This window comes from Osmia lignaria, chromosome 12 (assembly GCF_051020975.1).
Source record: "Osmia lignaria lignaria isolate PbOS001 chromosome 12, iyOsmLign1, whole genome shotgun sequence".
Lineage (NCBI taxonomy): Eukaryota > Metazoa > Arthropoda > Insecta > Hymenoptera > Megachilidae > Osmia > Osmia lignaria.
Window position 1 is genome coordinate 920,599 of NC_135043.1, and position 24,236 is coordinate 944,834.

A 24,236-nucleotide genomic window follows, 5' to 3' on the forward strand; every position below is an offset into this window, starting at 1 on the left:
TATATCTCATGTAGATATAATAATTGTGACTTTGATATTAAATGTATATTACATCTCTGATGTAGATATGGTAACAATGACTTTGATATTAAATGTATATTACATCCTTGATGTAAATATAGTAACAACTGTATTGCTATTAAATGTATATAACATTATAGCTCATGTGGGTATAGTAATAATCACATTGCTATTAAACGTATATTGGAGTATATCTCATGTAGAGATAGTAATAATGACTGTGATATTAAATGTATATTACACCTCTGATGTAGATATAGTAACAATGACATTGTTATTAAGGGTATATAACATTATATCGAGTAGATATAGCAACAATGACATTGTTATTAAATGTATAGTATATTATATCCCATGGAGATATACCAATAATGACATTGATATTAAATATATACTACATCTCTGATGTAGATATAGTAACAACTGTATAGCTATTAAATGTATATTACATTATATCTCATGTATATATAGTAACAATGACAGTGTTATTACATGTATAATCCATTATATCATGTGGACATAGTAACAATGACATTGTTATTATATATATATTACATTATATCTCATGTGGATATAGTGACAATTACATCTTCATTAAATGTAGAGTACATTATATCTCATGTATATATAGTAACAATGACAGTGTTATTACATGTATATTCCTTTATATCATGTAGATTTAGTAACAATGACATTGTTTTAAATATATATTACATTGTATCTCATGTGGATATAGTAACAATGACATCTTCATTAAATGTATAGTACATTATATCTCATGTATATATAGTAACAATGACAGTGTTATTACATGCATATTCCATTATATCATGTGGATATGGTAACAATGATATTGTTATTATATATATATTACATTATATCTCATGTGGATATAGTGAAAATTACATCTTCAATAAATGTATAGTACATTATATCTCATGTATATATAGTAACAATGACAGTCTTATTACATGTATATTCCATTATATCATGTGGATATGGTAACAATGATATTGTTATTATATATATATTACATTATATCTCATGTGGATATAGTGACAATTACATCTTCATTAAATGAATAGTACATTATATCTCATGTATATATAGTAACAACGACATTGTTATTATATGTACATTCCATCATATCATGTAGATATAGTAACAATGACATTGTTATTAAATATATATTACATTATATCTCATGTGGATATAGCAACCATGACATCTTCATTAAATGTATAGTACATCATATCTCATGTATATATAGTAACAATGACAGTGTTATTACATGTATATTCCATTACATCATGTAGATATAGTAACAATGACATTGTTATTATATATATATTACATTATATCTCATGTGGATATAGTGACAATTACATCTTCATTAAATGTATAGCACGTTATATCTCATGTATATATAGTAACAATGACATTGTTATTATATGTACATTCCATTATATCATGTAGACATAGTAACAATAACATTGTTATTAAACGTATATTACATTATATCTCATGTAGATATAGTAACAATGACATTGATATTAAGTGTCTATTACATTATATCTCATGTAGATATAGTAACAATGACATTGTTATTAAGTGGATAGTATATTATATCCCATGTATACACACTAATAATGACATTGATATTAAATATATATTACATCTCTGATGTAGATATAGTAACAACTGTACAGCTATTAAATGTCTATTACATTATATCTCATGTACATATAGTAACAATGACAGTGTTATTACATGTATATTCCATTACATCATGTAGATATAGTAACAATGACATTGTTATTATATATATATTACATTATATCTCATGTGGATATAGTAACAATTACTTCTTCATTAAATGTATAGTATCTTATATCTCATGTATATATAGTAGCAATGGCATTGTTATTATATGTACATTCCATTATATCATGTAGATATAGTAACAATGACATTGTTATTAAATGTATATTACATTATATCTCATGTAGATATAGTAACAATGACAATGTTATTAAACCTATATTGCATTATATCGAGTAGATATCGAAACAATGACATTGTTATCTAGTGTATATTATATTATATCCCATGGAGATATACTAATAATGACATTGATATTGAATATATATTACATCTCTGATGTAGATATAGTAACAACTGTATTGCTATTAAATGTATATTACATTATATCTCATGTATATATAGTAACGATGACAGTGTTATTACATGTATATTCCATTATATCATGGAGATTTAGTAACAATGACATTGTTTTAAATATATATTCCATTATATCTCATGTGGATATAGTAACAATGACATCTTCATTAAATGTATAGTACATTATATCTCATGTATATATAGTAACAATGACATTGTTATTATATGTACATTCCATTATATCATGTAGGTATAGTAACAATGACATTGTTATAAAATATATATTACATTATGTCTCATGTAGATATAGTAACAATGACAATGTTATTAAACCTATATTGCATTATATCGAGTAGATATCGAAACAATGACATTGTTATCAAGTGTATATTACATTATATCTCATGTAGATGTACTAATAATGACTTCTATATTAAGTGTATATTGCATTATATCGCATGTAGATATAGTAACAATGACATTGTTATTAAATATATATTACATTATATCTCATGTAGATATAGTAACAATGACAATGTTATTAAACCTATATTGCATTATATCGAGTAGATATCGAAACAATGACATTGTTATCAAGTGTATATTACATTATATCTCATGTAGATATAGTAATAATGTCTTCTATATTAAGTGTATATTGCATTATATCGCATGTAGATATAGTAACAATGACATTGTTTTAAATACATATTACATTATATCTCATGTGGATATAGTAACAATGACACTTTCATTAAATGTATAGTACATTATATCTCATGTATATATCGTAACAATGACAGGGTTATTACATGTATATTCCATTATATCACGTAGATATAGAAACAATGACATTGTTATTAAACCTATATTGCATTATATCGAGTAGATATCGTAACAATGACATTGCTATAAAGTGTATATTACATTATATCTCATGTAGATATAGTAACAAGTGTATTGCTATTAAATTTATTTTACATTATATCTCATGTATATATAGTAACAATGACAGTGTTGTTACATGTATATTCCATTATATCATGTAGATTTAGTAACAATGACATTGTTATTATATGTACATTCCATTATATCATGTAGATATAGTAACAATGACATTGTTATTAAATATATATTACATTATATCTCGCGTAGATATAGTAACAATGACAATGTTATTAAGTGTATATTACATTATATCTCATGTAGATATAGTAATAATGACTTCTATATTAAGTGTATATTGCATTATATCTCATGTAGATATAGCAACAATGACATTGTTTTAAATACATATTACATTATATCTCATGTGGATATAGTAACAATGACATCTTCATTAAATGTATAGTACATTATATCTCATGCATATATAGTAACAATGACATTGTTATTATATGTACATTCCATTATATCATGTAGGTATAGTAACAATGACAATGTTATTAAGTGTATATTACATTATATCTCATGTAGATGTAGTAATAATGACTTCTATATTAAGTGTATATTGCATTATATCTCATGTAGATATAGTAACAATGACATTGTTATTAAACGTATGTTACATTATATCTCATGTATATATAGCAACAATGACATTGTTATTATATGTACATTACAGTATATCTCATGTATGTATAGTGACAATGACATTGGTATTAAATGTATATTATATTATATCCCATGGAGATATACTAATAATGACATTGATATTAAATATATATTACATCTCTGATGTAGATATAGTAACAACTGTATTGCTATTAAATGTATATTACATTATATCTCATGTATATATAGTAACGATGACAGTGTTATTACATGTATATTCCATTATATCATGGAGATTTAGTAACAATGACATTGTTTTAAATATATATTCCATTATATCTCATGTGGATATAGTAACAATGACATCTTCATTAAATGTATAGTACATTATATCTCATGTATGTATAGTAACAATGACATTGTTATTATATGTACATTCCATCAAATCATGTAGATATAGTAACAATGACATTGTTATTAAATATATATTACATTATATCTTATGTGGATATAGCAACAATGACATCTTCATTAAATGTATAGTACATTATATCTCACGTATATATAGTAACAATGACATTGTTATTATATGTACATTCCATTATATCATGTAGATATAGTAACAATGACATTGTTATTAAATATATATTACATTATATCTCACGTAGATATAGTAACAATGACAATGTTATTAAACCTATATTGCATAATATCGAGTAGATATCGAAACAATGACATTGTCATCATGTGTATATTACATTATATCTCATGTAGATATAGTAATAGCGACTTCTATATTAAGTGTATATTGCATTATATCTCATGTAGATATAGTAACAATGACATTGTTATTAAACGTATGTTACAATATATCTCATGTGTATATAGCAACAATGACATTGTAATTATATGTACATTACAGTATATCTCATGTAGATATAGTAATAATGTCTTCTATATTAAGTGTATATTGCATTATATCGCATGTAGATATAGTAACAATGACATTGTTTTAAATACATATTACATTATATCTCATGTGGATATAGTAACAATGACATCTTCATTAAATGTATAGTACATTATATCTCATGTATATATAGTAACAATGACATTGTTATTACATGTACATTCCATTATATCATGGAGATTTAGTAACAATGACATTGTTTTAAATATATATTCCATTATATCTCATGTGGATATAGTAACAATGACATCTTCATTAAATGTATAGTACATTATATCTCATGTATATATAGTAACAATGACATTGTTATTATATGTACATTCCATTATATCATGTAGGTATAGTAACAATGACATTGTTATAAAATATATATTACATTATGTCTCATGTAGATATAGTAACAATGACAATGTTATTAAACCTATATTGCATTATATCGAGTAGATATCGAAACAATGACATTGTTATCAAGTGTATATTACATTATATCTCATGTAGATGTAGTAATAATGACTTCTATATTAAGTGTATATTGCATTATATCGCATGTAGATATAGTAACAATGACATTGTTTTAAATACATATTACATTATATCTCATGTGGATATAGTAACAATGACATCTTCATTAAATGTATAGTTTATTATATCTCATGTATATATAGTAACAATGACATTGTTATTATATGTACATTCCATTATATCATGTAGATATAGTAACAATGACATTGTTAGTAAACGTCTATTACATTATATCTCATGTAGATATAGTAATAATGACTTCTATATTAAGTGTATATTGCATTATATCGCATGTAGATATAGTAACAATGAAACTGTTTTAAATACATATTACATTATATCTCATGTGGATATAGGAACAATGACATCTTCATTAAATGTATAGTACATTATATCTCATGTATATATAGTAACAATGACATTGTTATTATATGTACATTCCATCATATCATGTAGATATAGTAACAATGACATTGTTATTAAATATATATTACATTATATCTCATGTGGATATAGCAACCATGACATCTTCATTAAATGTATAGTACATTATATCTCATGTATATATAGTAACAATGACATTGTTATTATATGTACATTCCATCATATCATGTAGATATAGTAACAATGACATTGTTATTAAATATATATTACATTATATCTCATGTGGATATAGCAACCATGACATCTTCATTAAATGTATAGTACATTATATCTCATGTATATATAGTAACAATGACATTGTTATTATATGTACATTCCATTATATCATGTAGATATAGTAACAATGACATTGTTATTAAACGTATATTACATTATATCTCATGTAGATATAGTAATAGCGACTTCTATATTAAGTGTATATTGCATTATATCTCATGTAGATATAGTAACAATGACATTGTTATTAAACGTATGTTACAATATATCTCATGTATATATAGCAACAATGACATTGTAATTATATGTACATTACAGTATATCTCATGTAGATATAGTAATAATGTCTTCTATATTAAGTGTATATTGCATTATATCGCATGTAGATATAGTAACAATGACATTGTTTTAAATACATATTACATTATATCTCATGTGGATATAGTAACAATGACACTTTCATTAAATGTATAGTACATTATATCTCATGTATATATCGTAACAATGACAGGGTTATTACATGTATATTCCATTATATCACGTAGATATAGAAACAATGACATTGTTATTAAACGTATATTACATTATATCTCATGTAGATATAGTAACAATGACAATGTTATTAAGTGTATATTACATTATATCTCATGTAGATATAGTAATAATGACTTCTATATTAAGTGTATATTGCATTATATCTCATGTAGATATAGTAATAATGACTCCTATATTAAGTGTATATTGCATTATATCTCATGTAGATATAGTAACAATGACATTGTTATTAAACGTATGTTACATTATATCTCATGTATATATAGCAACAATGACATTGTTATTATATGTACATTACAGTGTATCTCATGTATGTATAGTTACAATGACATTGTTATTAAATGTATATTATATTATATCCCATGGAGATATACTAATAATGACATTGATATTAAATATATATTACATCTCTGATGTAGATATAGTAACAACTGTATTGCTATTAAATGTATATTACATTATATCTCATGTATATATAGTAACGATGACAGTGTTATTACATGTATATTCCATTATATCATGGAGATTTAGTAACAATGACATTGTTTTAAATATATATTCCATTATATCTCATGTGGATATAGTAACAATGACATCGTCATTAAATGTATAGTACATTATATCTCATGTATGTATAGTAACAATGACATTGTTATTATATGTACATTCCATCAAGTCATGTAGATATAGTAACAATGACATAGTTATTAAATATATATTACATTATATCTTATGTGGATATAGCAACAATGACATCTTCATTAAATGTATAGTACATTATATCTCATGTAGATATAGTAATAGTGAATTCTATATTAAGTGTATATTGCATTATATCTCATGTAGATATAGTAATAATGACTTCTATATTAAGTGTATATTGCATTATATCTCATGTAGATATAGTAACAATGACATTGTTATTAAACGTATGTTACATTATATCTCATGTATATATAGCAACCATGACATTGTTATTATATGTACATTCCATTATATCATGTAGATATAGTAACAATGACATTGTTATTAAATACATATTACATTATGTCTCATGTAGATATAGTGACAATGACAATGTTATTAAACCTATATTGCATTATATCGAGTAGATATCGAAACAATGACATTGTTATCAAGTGTATATTACATTATATCTCATGTAGATGTAGCAATAATGACTTCTATATTAAGTGTATATTGCATTATATCGCATGTAGATATGGTAACAATGACATTGGTTTAAATACATATTACATTATATCTCATGTGGATATAGTAACAATGACATCTTCATTAAATGTATAGTACATTATATCTCATGTATATATAGTAACAATGACATTGTTATAATATGTACATTCCATTATATCATGTAGATATAGTAACAATGACATTGTCATTAAACGTATATTACATTATATCTCATGTAGATATAGTAACAATGACAATGTTATTAAGTGTATATTACATTATATCTCATGTAGATATAGTAATAATGACTTCTACATTAAGTGTATATTGCATTATATCTCATGTAGATATAGTAATAATGACTTCTATATTAAGTGTATATTGCATTATATCTCACGTAGATATAGTAACAATGACATTGTTATTAAACGTATGTTACATTATATCTCATGTATATATAGTAACAATGACATTGTTATTATATGTACATTCCATCATATCATGTAGATATAGTAACAATGACATTGTTATTAAATATATATTACATTATATCTCATGTGGATATAGCAACAATGACATCTTCATTAAATGTATAGTACATTATATCTCATGTATATATAGTAACAATGACATTGTTATTATATGTACATACCATTATATCATGTAGATATAGTAACAATGACATTGTTATTAAATATATAGTACATTATATCTCATGTATATATAGAAACAATGACATTGTTATTATATGTACATTCCATTATATCATGTAGGTATAGTAACAATGACATTGTTATAAAATATATATTACATTATGTCTCATGTAGATATAGTAACAATGACAATGTTATTAAACCTATATTGCATTATATCGAGTAGATATCGAAACAATGACATTGTTATCAAGTGTATATTACATTATATCTCATGTAGATGTAGTAATAATGACTTCTATATTAAGTGTATATTGCATTATATCGCATGTAGATATAGTAACAATGACATTGTTTTAAATACATATTACATTATATCTCATGTGGATATAGTAACAATGACATCTTCATTAAATGTGTAGTACATTATATCTCATGTATATATAGTAACAACGACATTGTTATTATATGCACATTCCATTATATCATGTAGATATAGTAACAATGACATTGTTATTAAATATATATTACATTATATCTCATGTGGATATAGCAACAATGACATCTTCATTAAATGTATAGTACATTATATCTCATGTACATATAGTAACAATGACAGTGTTATTACATGTATATTCCATTATATCATGTGGACATGGTAACAATGACATTGTTATTATATATATATTACATTATATCTCATGTGGATATAGTGACAATTACATCTTCATTAAATGTATAGTACATTATATCTCATGTATATATAGTAACAATGACAGTGTTATTACATGTATATTCCATTGTATCATGTAGATTTAGTAACAATGACATTGTTTTTAATATATATTACATTATATCTCATGTGGATATAGTAACAATGAACTCTTCATTAAATGTATAGTACATTATATCTCATGTATATATAGTAACAATGACACTGTTATTATATGCACATTCCATTATATCATGTAGATATAGTAACAATGACATTGTTATTAAACGTATATTACATTATATCTCATGTAGATATAGTAACAATGACATTGTTATTAAACGTATGTTACATTATATCTCATGTATATATAGTAACAGTGACATTGTTATTAAATGTATAGTATATTATATCCCATGGAGATATACTAATAATGACATTGATATTAGGTATATATTACATCTCTGGTGTAGATATTGTAACAACTGCATAGCTATTAAGTGTATATTACCTTATATCTCATGTATATATAATAACAATGACAGTGTTATTACATGTATATTCCATTATATCATGTAGTTATAGTAACAATGACAATGTTATTAATCCTATATTGCATTATATTGAGTAGATATCGAAACAATGACATTGTTATCAAGTGTATATTACATTATATCTCATGTAGATATAGTAATAATGACTTCTATATTAAGTGTATATTGCATTATATCTCATGTAGATATAGTAACAATGACATTGTTTTAAATACATATTACATTATATCTCATGTGGATATAGTAACAATGACACTTTCATTAAATGTATAATACATTATATCTCATGTATATATAGTAACAATGACAGTGTTATTACATGTATATTCCATTATATCATGGAGATTTAGTAACAATGACATTGTTTTAAATATATATTCCATTATATCTCATGTGGATATAGTAACAATGACATCGTCATTAAATGTATAGTACATTATATCTCATGTATGTATAGTAACAATGACATTGTTATTATATGTACATTCCATCAAGTCATGTAGATATAGTAACAATGACATAGTTATTAAATATATATTACATTATATCTTATGTGGATATAGCAACAATGACATCTTCATTAAATGTATAGTACATTATATCTCATGTATATATAGTAACAATGGCATTGTTATTATATGTACATTCCATTATATCATGTAGATATAGTAACAATGACATTCTTATTAAATATATATTACATTACATCTCACGTAGATATAGTAACAATGACATTGTTATTAAGTGTATATTACATTATATCTCATGTAGATATAGTAATAGTGAATTCTATATTAAGTGTATATTGCATTATATCTCATGTAGATATAGTAATAATGACTTCTATATTAAGTGTATATTGCATTATATCTCATGTAGATATAGTAACAATGACATTGTTATTAAACGTATGTTACATTATATCTCATGTATATATAGCAACCATGACATTGTTATTATATGTACATTCCATTATATCATGTAGATATAGTAACAATGACATTGTTATTAAATACATATTACATTATGTCTCATGTAGATATAGTGACAATGACAATGTTATTAAACCTATATTGCATTATATCGAGTAGATATCGAAACAATGACATTGTTATCAAGTGTATATTACATTATATCTCATGTAGATGTAGCAATAATGACTTCTATATTAAGTGTATATTGCATTATATCGCATGTAGATATGGTAACAATGACATTGGTTTAAATACATATTACATTATATCTCATGTGGATATAGTAACAATGACATCTTCATTAAATGTATAGTACATTATATCTCATGTATATATAGTAACAATGACATTGTTATAATATGTACATTCCATTATATCATGTAGATATAGTAACAATGACATTGTCATTAAACGTATATTACATTATATCTCATGTAGATATAGTAACAATGACAATGTTATTAAGTGTATATTACATTATATCTCATGTAGATATAGTAATAATGACTTCTACATTAAGTGTATATTGCATTATATCTCATGTAGATATAGTAATAATGACTTCTATATTAAGTGTATATTGCATTATATCTCACGTAGATATAGTAACAATGACATTGTTATTAAACGTATGTTACATTATATCTCATGTATATATAGTAACAATGACATTGTTATTATATGTACATTCCATCATATCATGTAGATATAGTAACAATGACATTGTTATTAAATATATATTACATTATATCTCATGTGGATATAGCAACAATGACATCTTCATTAAATGTATAGTACATTATATCTCATGTATATATAGTAACAATGACATTGTTATTATATGTACATACCATTATATCATGTAGATATAGTAACAATGACATTGTTATTAAATATATAGTACATTATATCTCATGTATATATAGAAACAATGACATTGTTATTATATGTACATTCCATTATATCATGTAGGTATAGTAACAATGACATTGTTATAAAATATATATTACATTATGTCTCATGTAGATATAGTAACAATGACAATGTTATTAAACCTATATTGCATTATATCGAGTAGATATCGAAACAATGACATTGTTATCAAGTGTATATTACATTATATCTCATGTAGATGTAGTAATAATGACTTCTATATTAAGTGTATATTGCATTATATCGCATGTAGATATAGTAACAATGACATTGTTTTAAATACATATTACATTATATCTCATGTGGATATAGTAACAATGACATCTTCATTAAATGTGTAGTACATTATATCTCATGTATATATAGTAACAACGACATTGTTATTATATGCACATTCCATTATATCATGTAGATATAGTAACAATGACATTGTTATTAAATATATATTACATTATATCTCATGTGGATATAGCAACAATGACATCTTCATTAAATGTATAGTACATTATATCTCATGTACATATAGTAACAATGACAGTGTTATTACATGTATATTCCATTATATCATGTGGACATGGTAACAATGACATTGTTATTATATATATATTACATTATATCTCATGTGGATATAGTGACAATTACATCTTCATTAAATGTATAGTACATTATATCTCATGTATATATAGTAACAATGACAGTGTTATTACATGTATATTCCATTGTATCATGTAGATTTAGTAACAATGACATTGTTTTTAATATATATTACATTATATCTCATGTGGATATAGTAACAATGAACTCTTCATTAAATGTATAGTACATTATATCTCATGTATATATAGTAACAATGACACTGTTATTATATGCACATTCCATTATATCATGTAGATATAGTAACAATGACATTGTTATTAAACGTATATTACATTATATCTCATGTAGATATAGTAACAATGACATTGTTATTAAACGTATGTTACATTATATCTCATGTATATATAGTAACAGTGACATTGTTATTAAATGTATAGTATATTATATCCCATGGAGATATACTAATAATGACATTGATATTAGGTATATATTACATCTCTGGTGTAGATATTGTAACAACTGCATAGCTATTAAGTGTATATTACCTTATATCTCATGTATATATAATAACAATGACAGTGTTATTACATGTATATTCCATTATATCATGTAGTTATAGTAACAATGACAATGTTATTAATCCTATATTGCATTATATTGAGTAGATATCGAAACAATGACATTGTTATCAAGTGTATATTACATTATATCTCATGTAGATATAGTAATAATGACTTCTATATTAAGTGTATATTGCATTATATCTCATGTAGATATAGTAACAATGACATTGTTTTAAATACATATTACATTATATCTCATGTGGATATAGTGACAATTACATCTTCATTAAATGTATAGTACATTATATCTCATGTATATATAGTAACAATGACATTGTTATTAAACGTATATTACATTATATCTCATGTAGATATAGTAACAATGACATTGTAATTAAACGTATATTACATTATATCTCATGTAGATATAGTAACAATGACATTGTTATTAAATCTATAGTACATTATATCCCATGGAGATATACTAAAAATGACATTGATATTAAATATATATTACATCTCTGATGTAGATATAGTAAGAACTGTATTGCTATTAAATGTATATTACATTATATCTCATGTATCTATAGTAACAATGACAGTGTTATTACATGTATATTCCATTACATCATGTAGATATAGTAACAATGACATTGTTATTATATATATATTACATTATATCTCATGTGGATATAGTAACAATTACTTCTTCATTAAATGTATAGTATCTTATATCTCATGTATATATAGTAGCAATGGCATTGTTATTATATGTACATTCCATTATATCATGTAGATATAGTAACAATGACGTTGTTATTAAACGTATGTTACATTATATCTCATGTAGATATAGTAACAATGACATAGTTATTATATATATATTACATTATATCTCATGTGGGTATAGTAATAATGACATTGATATTATATGTATATTACAGTATATCTCATGTAGATATAATAATTGTGACTTTGATATTAAATGTATATTACATCTCTGATGTAGATATGGTAACAATGACTTTGATATTAAATGTATATTACATCCTTGATGTAAATATAGTAACAACTGTATTGCTATTAAATGTATATAACATTATAGCTCATGTGGGTATAGTAATAATCACATTGTTATTAAACGTATATTGGAGTATATCTCATGTAGAGATAGTAATAATGACTGTGATATTAAATGTATATTACACCTCTGATGTAGATATAGTAACAATGACATTGTTATTAAGGGTATATAACATTATATCGAGTAGATATAGCAACAATGACATTGTTATTAAATGTATAGTATATTATATCCCATGGAGATATACCAATAATGACATTGATATTAAATATATACTACATCTCTGATGTAGATATAGTAACAACTGTATAGCTATTAAATGTATATTACATTATATCTCATGTATATATAGTAACAATGACAGTGTTATTACATGTATAATCCATTATATCATGTGGACATAGTAACAATGACATTGTTATTATATATATATTACATTATATCTCATGTGGATATAGTGACAATTACATCTTCATTAAATGTAGAGTACATTATATCTCATGTATATATAGTAACAATGACAGTGTTATTACATGTATATTCCTTTATATCATGTAGATTTAGTAACAATGACATTGTTTTAAATATATATTACATTGTATCTCATGTGGATATAGTAACAATGACATCTTCATTAAATGTATAGTACATTATATCTCATGTATATATAGTAACAATGACAGTGTTATTACATGCATAATCAATTATATCATGTGGATATGGTAACAATGATATTGTTACTATATATATATTACATTATATCTCATGTGGATATAGTGACAATGACATTTTTTTAAATATATATTACATTGTATCTCATGTGGATATAGTAACAATGACATCTTCATTAAATGTATAGTACATTATATCTCATGTATATATAGTAACAATGACAGTGTTATTACATGCATATTCCATTATATCATGTGGATATGGTAACAATGATATTGTTATTATATATATATTACATTATATCTCATGTGGATATAGTGAAAATTACATCTTCATTAAATGTATAGTACATTATATCTCATGTATATATAGTAACAATGACAGTCTTATTACATGTATATTCCATTATATCATGTGGATATGGTAACAATGATATTGTTATTATATATATATTACATTATATCTCATGTGGATATAGTAACAATGACATCTTCATTAAATGTATAGTACATTATATCTCATGTATATATAGAAACAATGACATTGTTATTATATGTACATTCCATTATATCATGTAGATATAGTAACAATGACATTGTTATTAAATATATATTACATTATGTCTCAGGTAGATATAGTGACAATGACAATGTTATTAAACCTATATTGCATTATATCGTGTAGATATCGAAACAATGACATTGTTATCAAGTGTATATTACATTATATCTCATGTAGATGTAGTAATAATGACTTCTATATTAAGTGCATATTGCATTATATCTCATGTAGATATAGTAACAATGACATTGTTATTATATGTACATTGCAGTGTATCTCATGTATGTATAGTTACAATGACATTGTTATTAAATGTATATTATATTATATCCCATGGAGATATACTAATAATGACATTGATATTAAATATATATTACATCTCTGATGTAGATATAGTAACAACTGTATTGCTATTAAATGTATATTACATTATATCTCATGTATATATAGTAACGATGACAGTGTTATTACGTGTATATTCCATTATATCATGGAGATTTAGTAACAATGACATTGTTTTAAATATATATTCCATTATATCTCATGTGGATATAGTAACAATGACATCGTCATTAAATGTATAGTACATTATATCTCATGCATATATAGTAACAATGACATTGTTATTATATGTACATTCCATTATATCATGTAGGTATAGTAACAATGACAATGTTATTAAGTGTATATTACATTATATCTCATGTAGATGTAGTAATAATGACTTCTATATTAAGTGTAGATTGCATTATATCTAATGTAGATATAGTAATAATGACTTCTATATTAAGTGTATATTGCATTATATCTCATGTAGATATAGTAACAATGACATTGTTATTAAACGTATGTTACATTATATCTCATGTATATATAGCAACCATGACATTGTTATTATATGTACATTCCATTATATCATGTAGATATAGTAACAATGACATTGTTATTAAATACATATTACATTATATCTCATGTGGATATAGTAACAATGACATCTTCATTAAATGTATAGTACATTATATCCCATGTATATATAGTAACAATGACATTGTTATTATATGTACATTCCATTATATCATGTAGGTATAGTAACAATGACATTGTTATAAAATATATATTACATTATGTCTCATGTAGATATAGTAACAATGACAATGTTATTAAACCTATATTGCATTATATCGAGTAGATATCGAAACAATGACATTGTTATCAAGTGTATATTACATTATATCTCATGTAGATGTAGTAATAATGACTTCTATATTAAGTGTATATTGCATTATATCGCATGTAGATATAGTAACAATGACATTGTTTTAAATACATATTACATTATATCTCATGTGGATATAGTAACAATGACATCTTCATTAAATGTATAGTTTATTATATCTCATATATATATAGTAACAATGACATTGTTATTATATGTACATTCCATTATATCATGTAGATATAGTAACAATGACATTGTTATTAAACGTATATTACATTATATCTCATGTAGATATAGTAATAATGACTTCTATATTAAGTGTATATTGCATTATATCGCATGTAGATATAGTAACAATGAAACTGTTTTAAATACATATTACATTATATCTCATGTGGATATAGGAACAATGACATCTTCATTAAATGTATAGTACATTATATCTCATGTATATATAGTAACAATGACATTGTTATTATATGTACATTCCATCATATCATGTAGATATAGTAACAATGACATTGTTATTAAATATATATTACATTATATCTCATGTGGATATAGCAACCATGACATCTTCATTAAATGTATAGTACATTATATGTCATGTATATATAGTAACAATGACATTGTTGTTAAATGTATATTACATTATATCTCATGTAGATATAGTAACAATGACATCGTCATTAAATGTATAGTACATTATATCTCATGCATATATAGTAACAATGACATTGTTATTATATGTACATTCCATTATATCATGTAGGTATAGTAACAATGACAATGTTATTAAGTGTATATTACATTATATCTCATGTAGATGTAGTAATAATGACTTCTATATTAAGTGTAGATTGCATTATATCTAATGTAGATATAGTAATAATGACTTCTATATTAAGTGTATATTGCATTATATCTCATGTAGATATAGTAACAATGACATTGTTATTAAACGTATGTTACATTATATCTCATGTATATATAGCAACCATGACATTGTTATTATATGTACATTCCATTATATCATGTAGATATAGTAACAATGACATTGTTATTAAATACATATTACATTATATCTCATGTGGATATAGTAACAATGACATCTTCATTAAATGTATAGTACATTATATCTCATGTATATATAGTAACAATGACATTGTTATTACATGTACATTCCATTATATCATGGAGATTTAGTAACAATGACATTGTTTTAAATATATATTCCATTATATCTCATGTGGATATAGTAACAATGACATCTTCATTAAATGTATAGTACATTATATCTCATGTATATATAGTAACAATGACATTGTTATTATATGTACATTACAGTATATCTCATTGTAGATATAGTAATAATGTCTTCTATATTAAGTGTACATTGCATTATATCGCATGTATATATAGTAACAATGACATTGTTTTAAATACATATTACATTATATCTCATGTGGATATAGTAACAATGACACCTTCATTAAATGTATAGTACATTATATCTCTATATATCGTAACAATGACAGTGTTATTACATGTATATTCCATTATATCACGTAGATATAGAAACAATGACATGGTTATTAAACCTATATTGCATTATGTCGAGTAAATATCGTAACAATGACATTGCTATATAGTGTATATTACATTATATCTCATGTAGATATAGTAACAAGTGTATTGCTATTAAATGTATTTTACATTATATCTCATGTATATATAGTAACAATGTCATTGTTATTAAGGGTATATAACATTATATCGAGTAGATATAGTAACAAGTGTGTTGCTACTAAATGTATATTACATTATATTTCATGTATATATAGTAACAATGACAGTGTTGTTACATGTATATTCCATTATATCATGTAGATTTAGTAACAATGACATTGTTATTATATGTACATTCCATTATATCATGTAGATATAGTAACAATGACAATGTTATTAAACCTATATTGCATTATATCGAGTAGATATCGAAACAATGACATTGTCATGAAGTGTATATTACATTATATCTCATGTAGATATAGTAATAATGACTTCTATATTAAGTGTATATTGCATTATATCTCATGTAGATATAGTAATAATGACTTCTATATTAAGTGTATATTGCATTATATCTCATGTAGATATAGTAACAATGACATTGTTATTAAACGTATGTTACATTATATCTCATGTATATATAGCAACAATGACATTGTTATTATATGTACATTTCAGTGTATCTCATGTATGTATAGTTACAATGACATTGTTATTAAATGTATATCATATTATATCCCATGGAGATATACTAATAATGACATTGATATTAAATATATATTACATCTCTGATGTAGATATAGTAACAACTGTATTGCTATTAAATGTATATTACATTATATCTCATGTATATATAGTAACGATGACAGTGTTATTACATGTATATTCCATTATATCATGGAGATTTAGTAACAATGACATTGTTTTAAATATATATTCCATTATATCTCATGTGGATATAGTAACAATGACATCTTCATTAAATGTATAGTACATTATATCTCATGTGTATATAGTAACAATGACATTGTTATTATATGTACATTCCATTATATCATGTAGGTATAGTAACAATGACATTGTTATAAAATATATATTACATTATGTCTCACGTAGATATAGTAACAATGACAATGTTATTAAACCTATTTTGCATAATATCGAGTAGATATCGAAACAATGACATTGTCATCATGTGTATATTACATTATATCTCATGTAGATATAGTAATAGTGACTTCTATATTAAGTGTATATTGCATTATATCTCATGTAGATATAGTAACAATGACATTGTTATTAAACGTATGATACAATATATCTCATGTATATATAGCAACAATGACATTGTTATTATATGTACATTACAGTATATCTCATGTAGATATAGTAATAATGTCTTCTATATTAAGTGTATATTGCATTATATCGCATGTAGATATAGTAACAATGACATTGTTTTAAATACATATTACATTATATCTCATGTAGATATAGTAACAATGACATTGTTATTAAACGTATGTTACATTATATCTCATGTATATATAGCAACAATGACATTGTTATTATATGTACATTACAGTATATCTCATGTATGTATAGTGACAATGACATTGGTATTAAATGTATATTATATTATATCCCATGGAGATATACTAATAATGACATTGATATTAAATATATATTACATCTCTGATGTAGATATAGTAACAACTGTATTGCTATTAAATGTATATTACATTATATCTCATGTATATATAGTAACGATGACAGTGTTATTACATGTATATTCCATTATATAATGGAGATTTAGTAACAATGACATTGTTTTAAATATATATTCCATTATATCTCATGTGGATATAGTAACAATGACACCTTCATTAAATGTATAGTACATTATATCTCATGTATGTATAGTAACAATGACATTGTTATTATATGTACATTCCATCATATCATGTAGATATAGTAACAATGACATTGTTATTAAATATATATTACATTATATCTCATGTGGATATAGCAACAATGACATCTTCATTAAATGTATAGTACATTATATCTCATGTGGATATAGCAACAATGACATCTTCATTAAATGTATAGTACATTATATCTCATGTATATATAGTAACAATGACATTGTTATTATATGTACATACCATTATATCATGTAGATATAGTAACAATGACATTGTTATTAAATATATAGTACATTATATCTCATGTATATATAGAAACAATGACATTGTTATTATATGTACATTCCATTATATCATGTAGGTATAGTAACAATGACATTGTTATAAAATATATATTACATTATGTCTCATGTAGATATAGTAACAATGACAATGTTATTAAACCTATATTGCATTATATCGAGTAGATATCGAAACAATGACATTGTTATCAAGTGTATATTACATTATATCTCATGTAGATGTAGTAATAATGACTTCTATATTAAGTGTATATTGCATTATATCGCATGTAGATATAGTAACAATGACATTGTTTTAAATACATATTACATTATATCTCATGTGGATATAGTAACAATGACATCTTCATTAAATGTGTAGTACATTATATCTCATGTATATATAGTAACAACGACATTGTTATTATATGCACATTCCATTATATCATGTAGATATAGTAACAATGACATTGTTATTAAATATATATTACATTATATCTCATGTGGATATAGCAACAATGACATCTTCATTAAATGTATAGTACATTATATCTCATGTACATATAGTAACAATGACAGTGTTATTACATGTATATTCCATTATATCATGTGGACATGGTAACAATGACATTGTTATTATATATATATTACATTATATCTCATGTGGATATAGTGACAATTACATCTTCATTAAATGTATAGTACATTATATCTCATGTATATATAGTAACAATGACAGTGTTATTACATGTATATTCCATTGTATCATGTAGATTTAGTAACAATGACATTGTTTTTAATATATATTACATTATATCTCATGTGGATATAGTAACAATGAACTCTTCATTAAATGTATAGTACATTATATCTCATGTATATATAGTAACAATGACACTGTTATTATATGCACATTCCATTATATCATGTAGATATAGTAACAATGACATTGTTATTAAACGTATATTACATTATATCTCATGTAGATATAGTAACAATGACATTGTTATTAAACGTATGTTACATTATATCTCATGTATATATAGTAACAGTGACATTGTTATTAAATGTATAGTATATTATATCCCATGGAGATATACTAATAATGACATTGATATTAGGTATATATTACATCTCTGGTGTAGATATTGTAACAACTGCATAGCTATTAAGTGTATATTACCTTATATCTCATGTATATATAATAACAATGACAGTGTTATTACATGTATATTCCATTATATCATGTAGTTATAGTAACAATGACAATGTTATTAATCCTATATTGCATTATATTGAGTAGATATCGAAACAATGACATTGTTATCAAGTGTATATTACATTATATCTCATGTAGATATAGTAATAATGACTTCTATATTAAGTGTATATTGCATTATATCTCATGTAGATATAGTAACAATGACATTGTTTTAAATACATATTACATTATATCTCATGTGGATATAGTAACAATGACACTTTCATTAAATGTATAATACATTATATCTCATGTATATATAGTAACAATGACAGTGTTATTACATGTATATTCCATTATATCATGGAGATTTAGTAACAATGACATTGTTTTAAATATATATTCCATTATATCTCATGTGGATATAGTAACAATGACATCGTCATTAAATGTATAGTACATTATATCTCATGTATGTATAGTAACAATGACATTGTTATTATATGTACATTCCATCAAGTCATGTAGATATAGTAACAATGACATAGTTATTAAATATATATTACATTATATCTTATGTGGATATAGCAACAATGACATCTTCATTAAATGTATAGTACATTATATCTCATGTATATATAGTAACAATGGCATTGTTATTATATGTACATTCCATTATATCATGTAGATATAGTAACAATGACATTCTTATTAAATATATATTACATTACATCTCACGTAGATATAGTAACAATGACATTGTTATTAAGTGTATATTACATTATATCTCATGTAGATATAGTAATAGTGAATTCTATATTAAGTGTATATTGCATTATATCTCATGTAGATATAGTAATAATGACTTCTATATTAAGTGTATATTGCATTATATCTCATGTAGATATAGTAACAATGACATTGTTATTAAACGTATGTTACATTATATCTCATGTATATATAGCAACCATGACATTGTTATTATATGTACATTCCATTATATCATGTAGATATAGTAACAATGACATTGTTATTAAATACATATTACATTATGTCTCATGTAGATATAGTGACAATGACAATGTTATTAAACCTATATTGCATTATATCGAGTAGATATCGAAACAATGACATTGTTATCAAGTGTATATTACATTATATCTCATGTAGATGTAGCAATAATGACTTCTATATTAAGTGTATATTGCATTATATCGCATGTAGATATGGTAACAATGACATTGGTTTAAATACATATTACATTATATCTCATGTGGATATAGTAACAATGACATCTTCATTAAATGTATAGTACATTATATCTCATGTATATATAGTAACAATGACATTGTTATAATATGTACATTCCATTATATCATGTAGATATAGTAACAATGACATTGTCATTAAACGTATATTACATTATATCTCATGTAGATATAGTAACAATGACAATGTTATTAAGTGTATATTACATTATATCTCATGTAGATATAGTAATAATGACTTCTACATTAAGTGTATATTGCATTATATCTCATGTAGATATAGTAATAATGACTTCTATATTAAGTGTATATTGCATTATATCTCACGTAGATATAGTAACAATGACATTGTTATTAAACGTATGTTACATTATATCTCACGTATATATAGTAACAATGACATTGTTATTATATGTACATTCCATTATATCATGGAGATTTAGTAACAATGACATTGTTTTAAATATATATTCCATTATATCTCATGTGGATATAGTAACAATGACATCGTCATTAAATGTATAGTACATTATATCTCATGTATGTATAGTAACAATGACATTGTTATTATATGTACATTCCATCAAGTCATGTAGATATAGTAACAATGACATAGTTATTAAATATATATTACATTATATCTTATGTGGATATAGCAACAATGACATCTTCATTAAATGTATAGTACATTATATCTCATGTATATATAGTAACAATGGCATTGTTATTATATGTACATTCCATTATATCATGTAGATATAGTAACAATGACATTCTTATTAAATATATATTACATTACATCTCACGTAGATATAGTAACAATGACATTGTTATTAAGTGTATATTACATTATATCTCATGTAGATATAGTAATAGTGAATTCTATATTAAGTGTATATTGCATTATATCTCATGTAGATATAGTAATAATGACTTCTATATTAAGTGTATATTGCATTATATCTCATGTAGATATAGTAACAATGACATTGTTATTAAACGTATGTTACATTATATCTCATGTATATATAGCAACCATGACATTGTTATTATATGTACATTCCATTATATCATGTAGATATAGTAACAATGACATTGTTATTAAATACATATTACATTATGTCTCATGTAGATATAGTGACAATGACAATGTTATTAAACCTATATTGCATTATATCGAGTAGATATCGAAACAATGACATTGTTATCAAGTGTATATTACATTATATCTCATGTAGATGTAGCAATAATGACTTCTATATTAAGTGTATATTGCATTATATCGCATGTAGATATGGTAACAATGACATTGGTTTAAATACATATTACATTATATCTCATGTGGATATAGTAACAATGACATCTCCATTAAATGTATAGTACATTATATCTCATGTATATATAGTAACAATGACATTGTTATAATATGTACATTCCATTATATCATGTAGATATAGTAACAATGACATTGTCATTAAACGTATATTACATTATATCTCATGTAGATATAGTAACAATGACAATGTTATTAAGTGTATATTACATTATATCTCATGTAGATATAGTAATAATGACTTCTACATTAAGTGTATATTGCATTATATCTCATGTAGATATAGTAATAATGACTTCTATATTAAGTGTATATTGCATTATATCTCACGTAGATATAGTAACAATGACATTGTTATTAAACGTATGTTACATTATATCTCATGTATATATAGTAACAATGACATTGTTATTATATGTACATTCCATCATATCATGTAGATATAGTAACAATGACATTGTTATTAAATATATA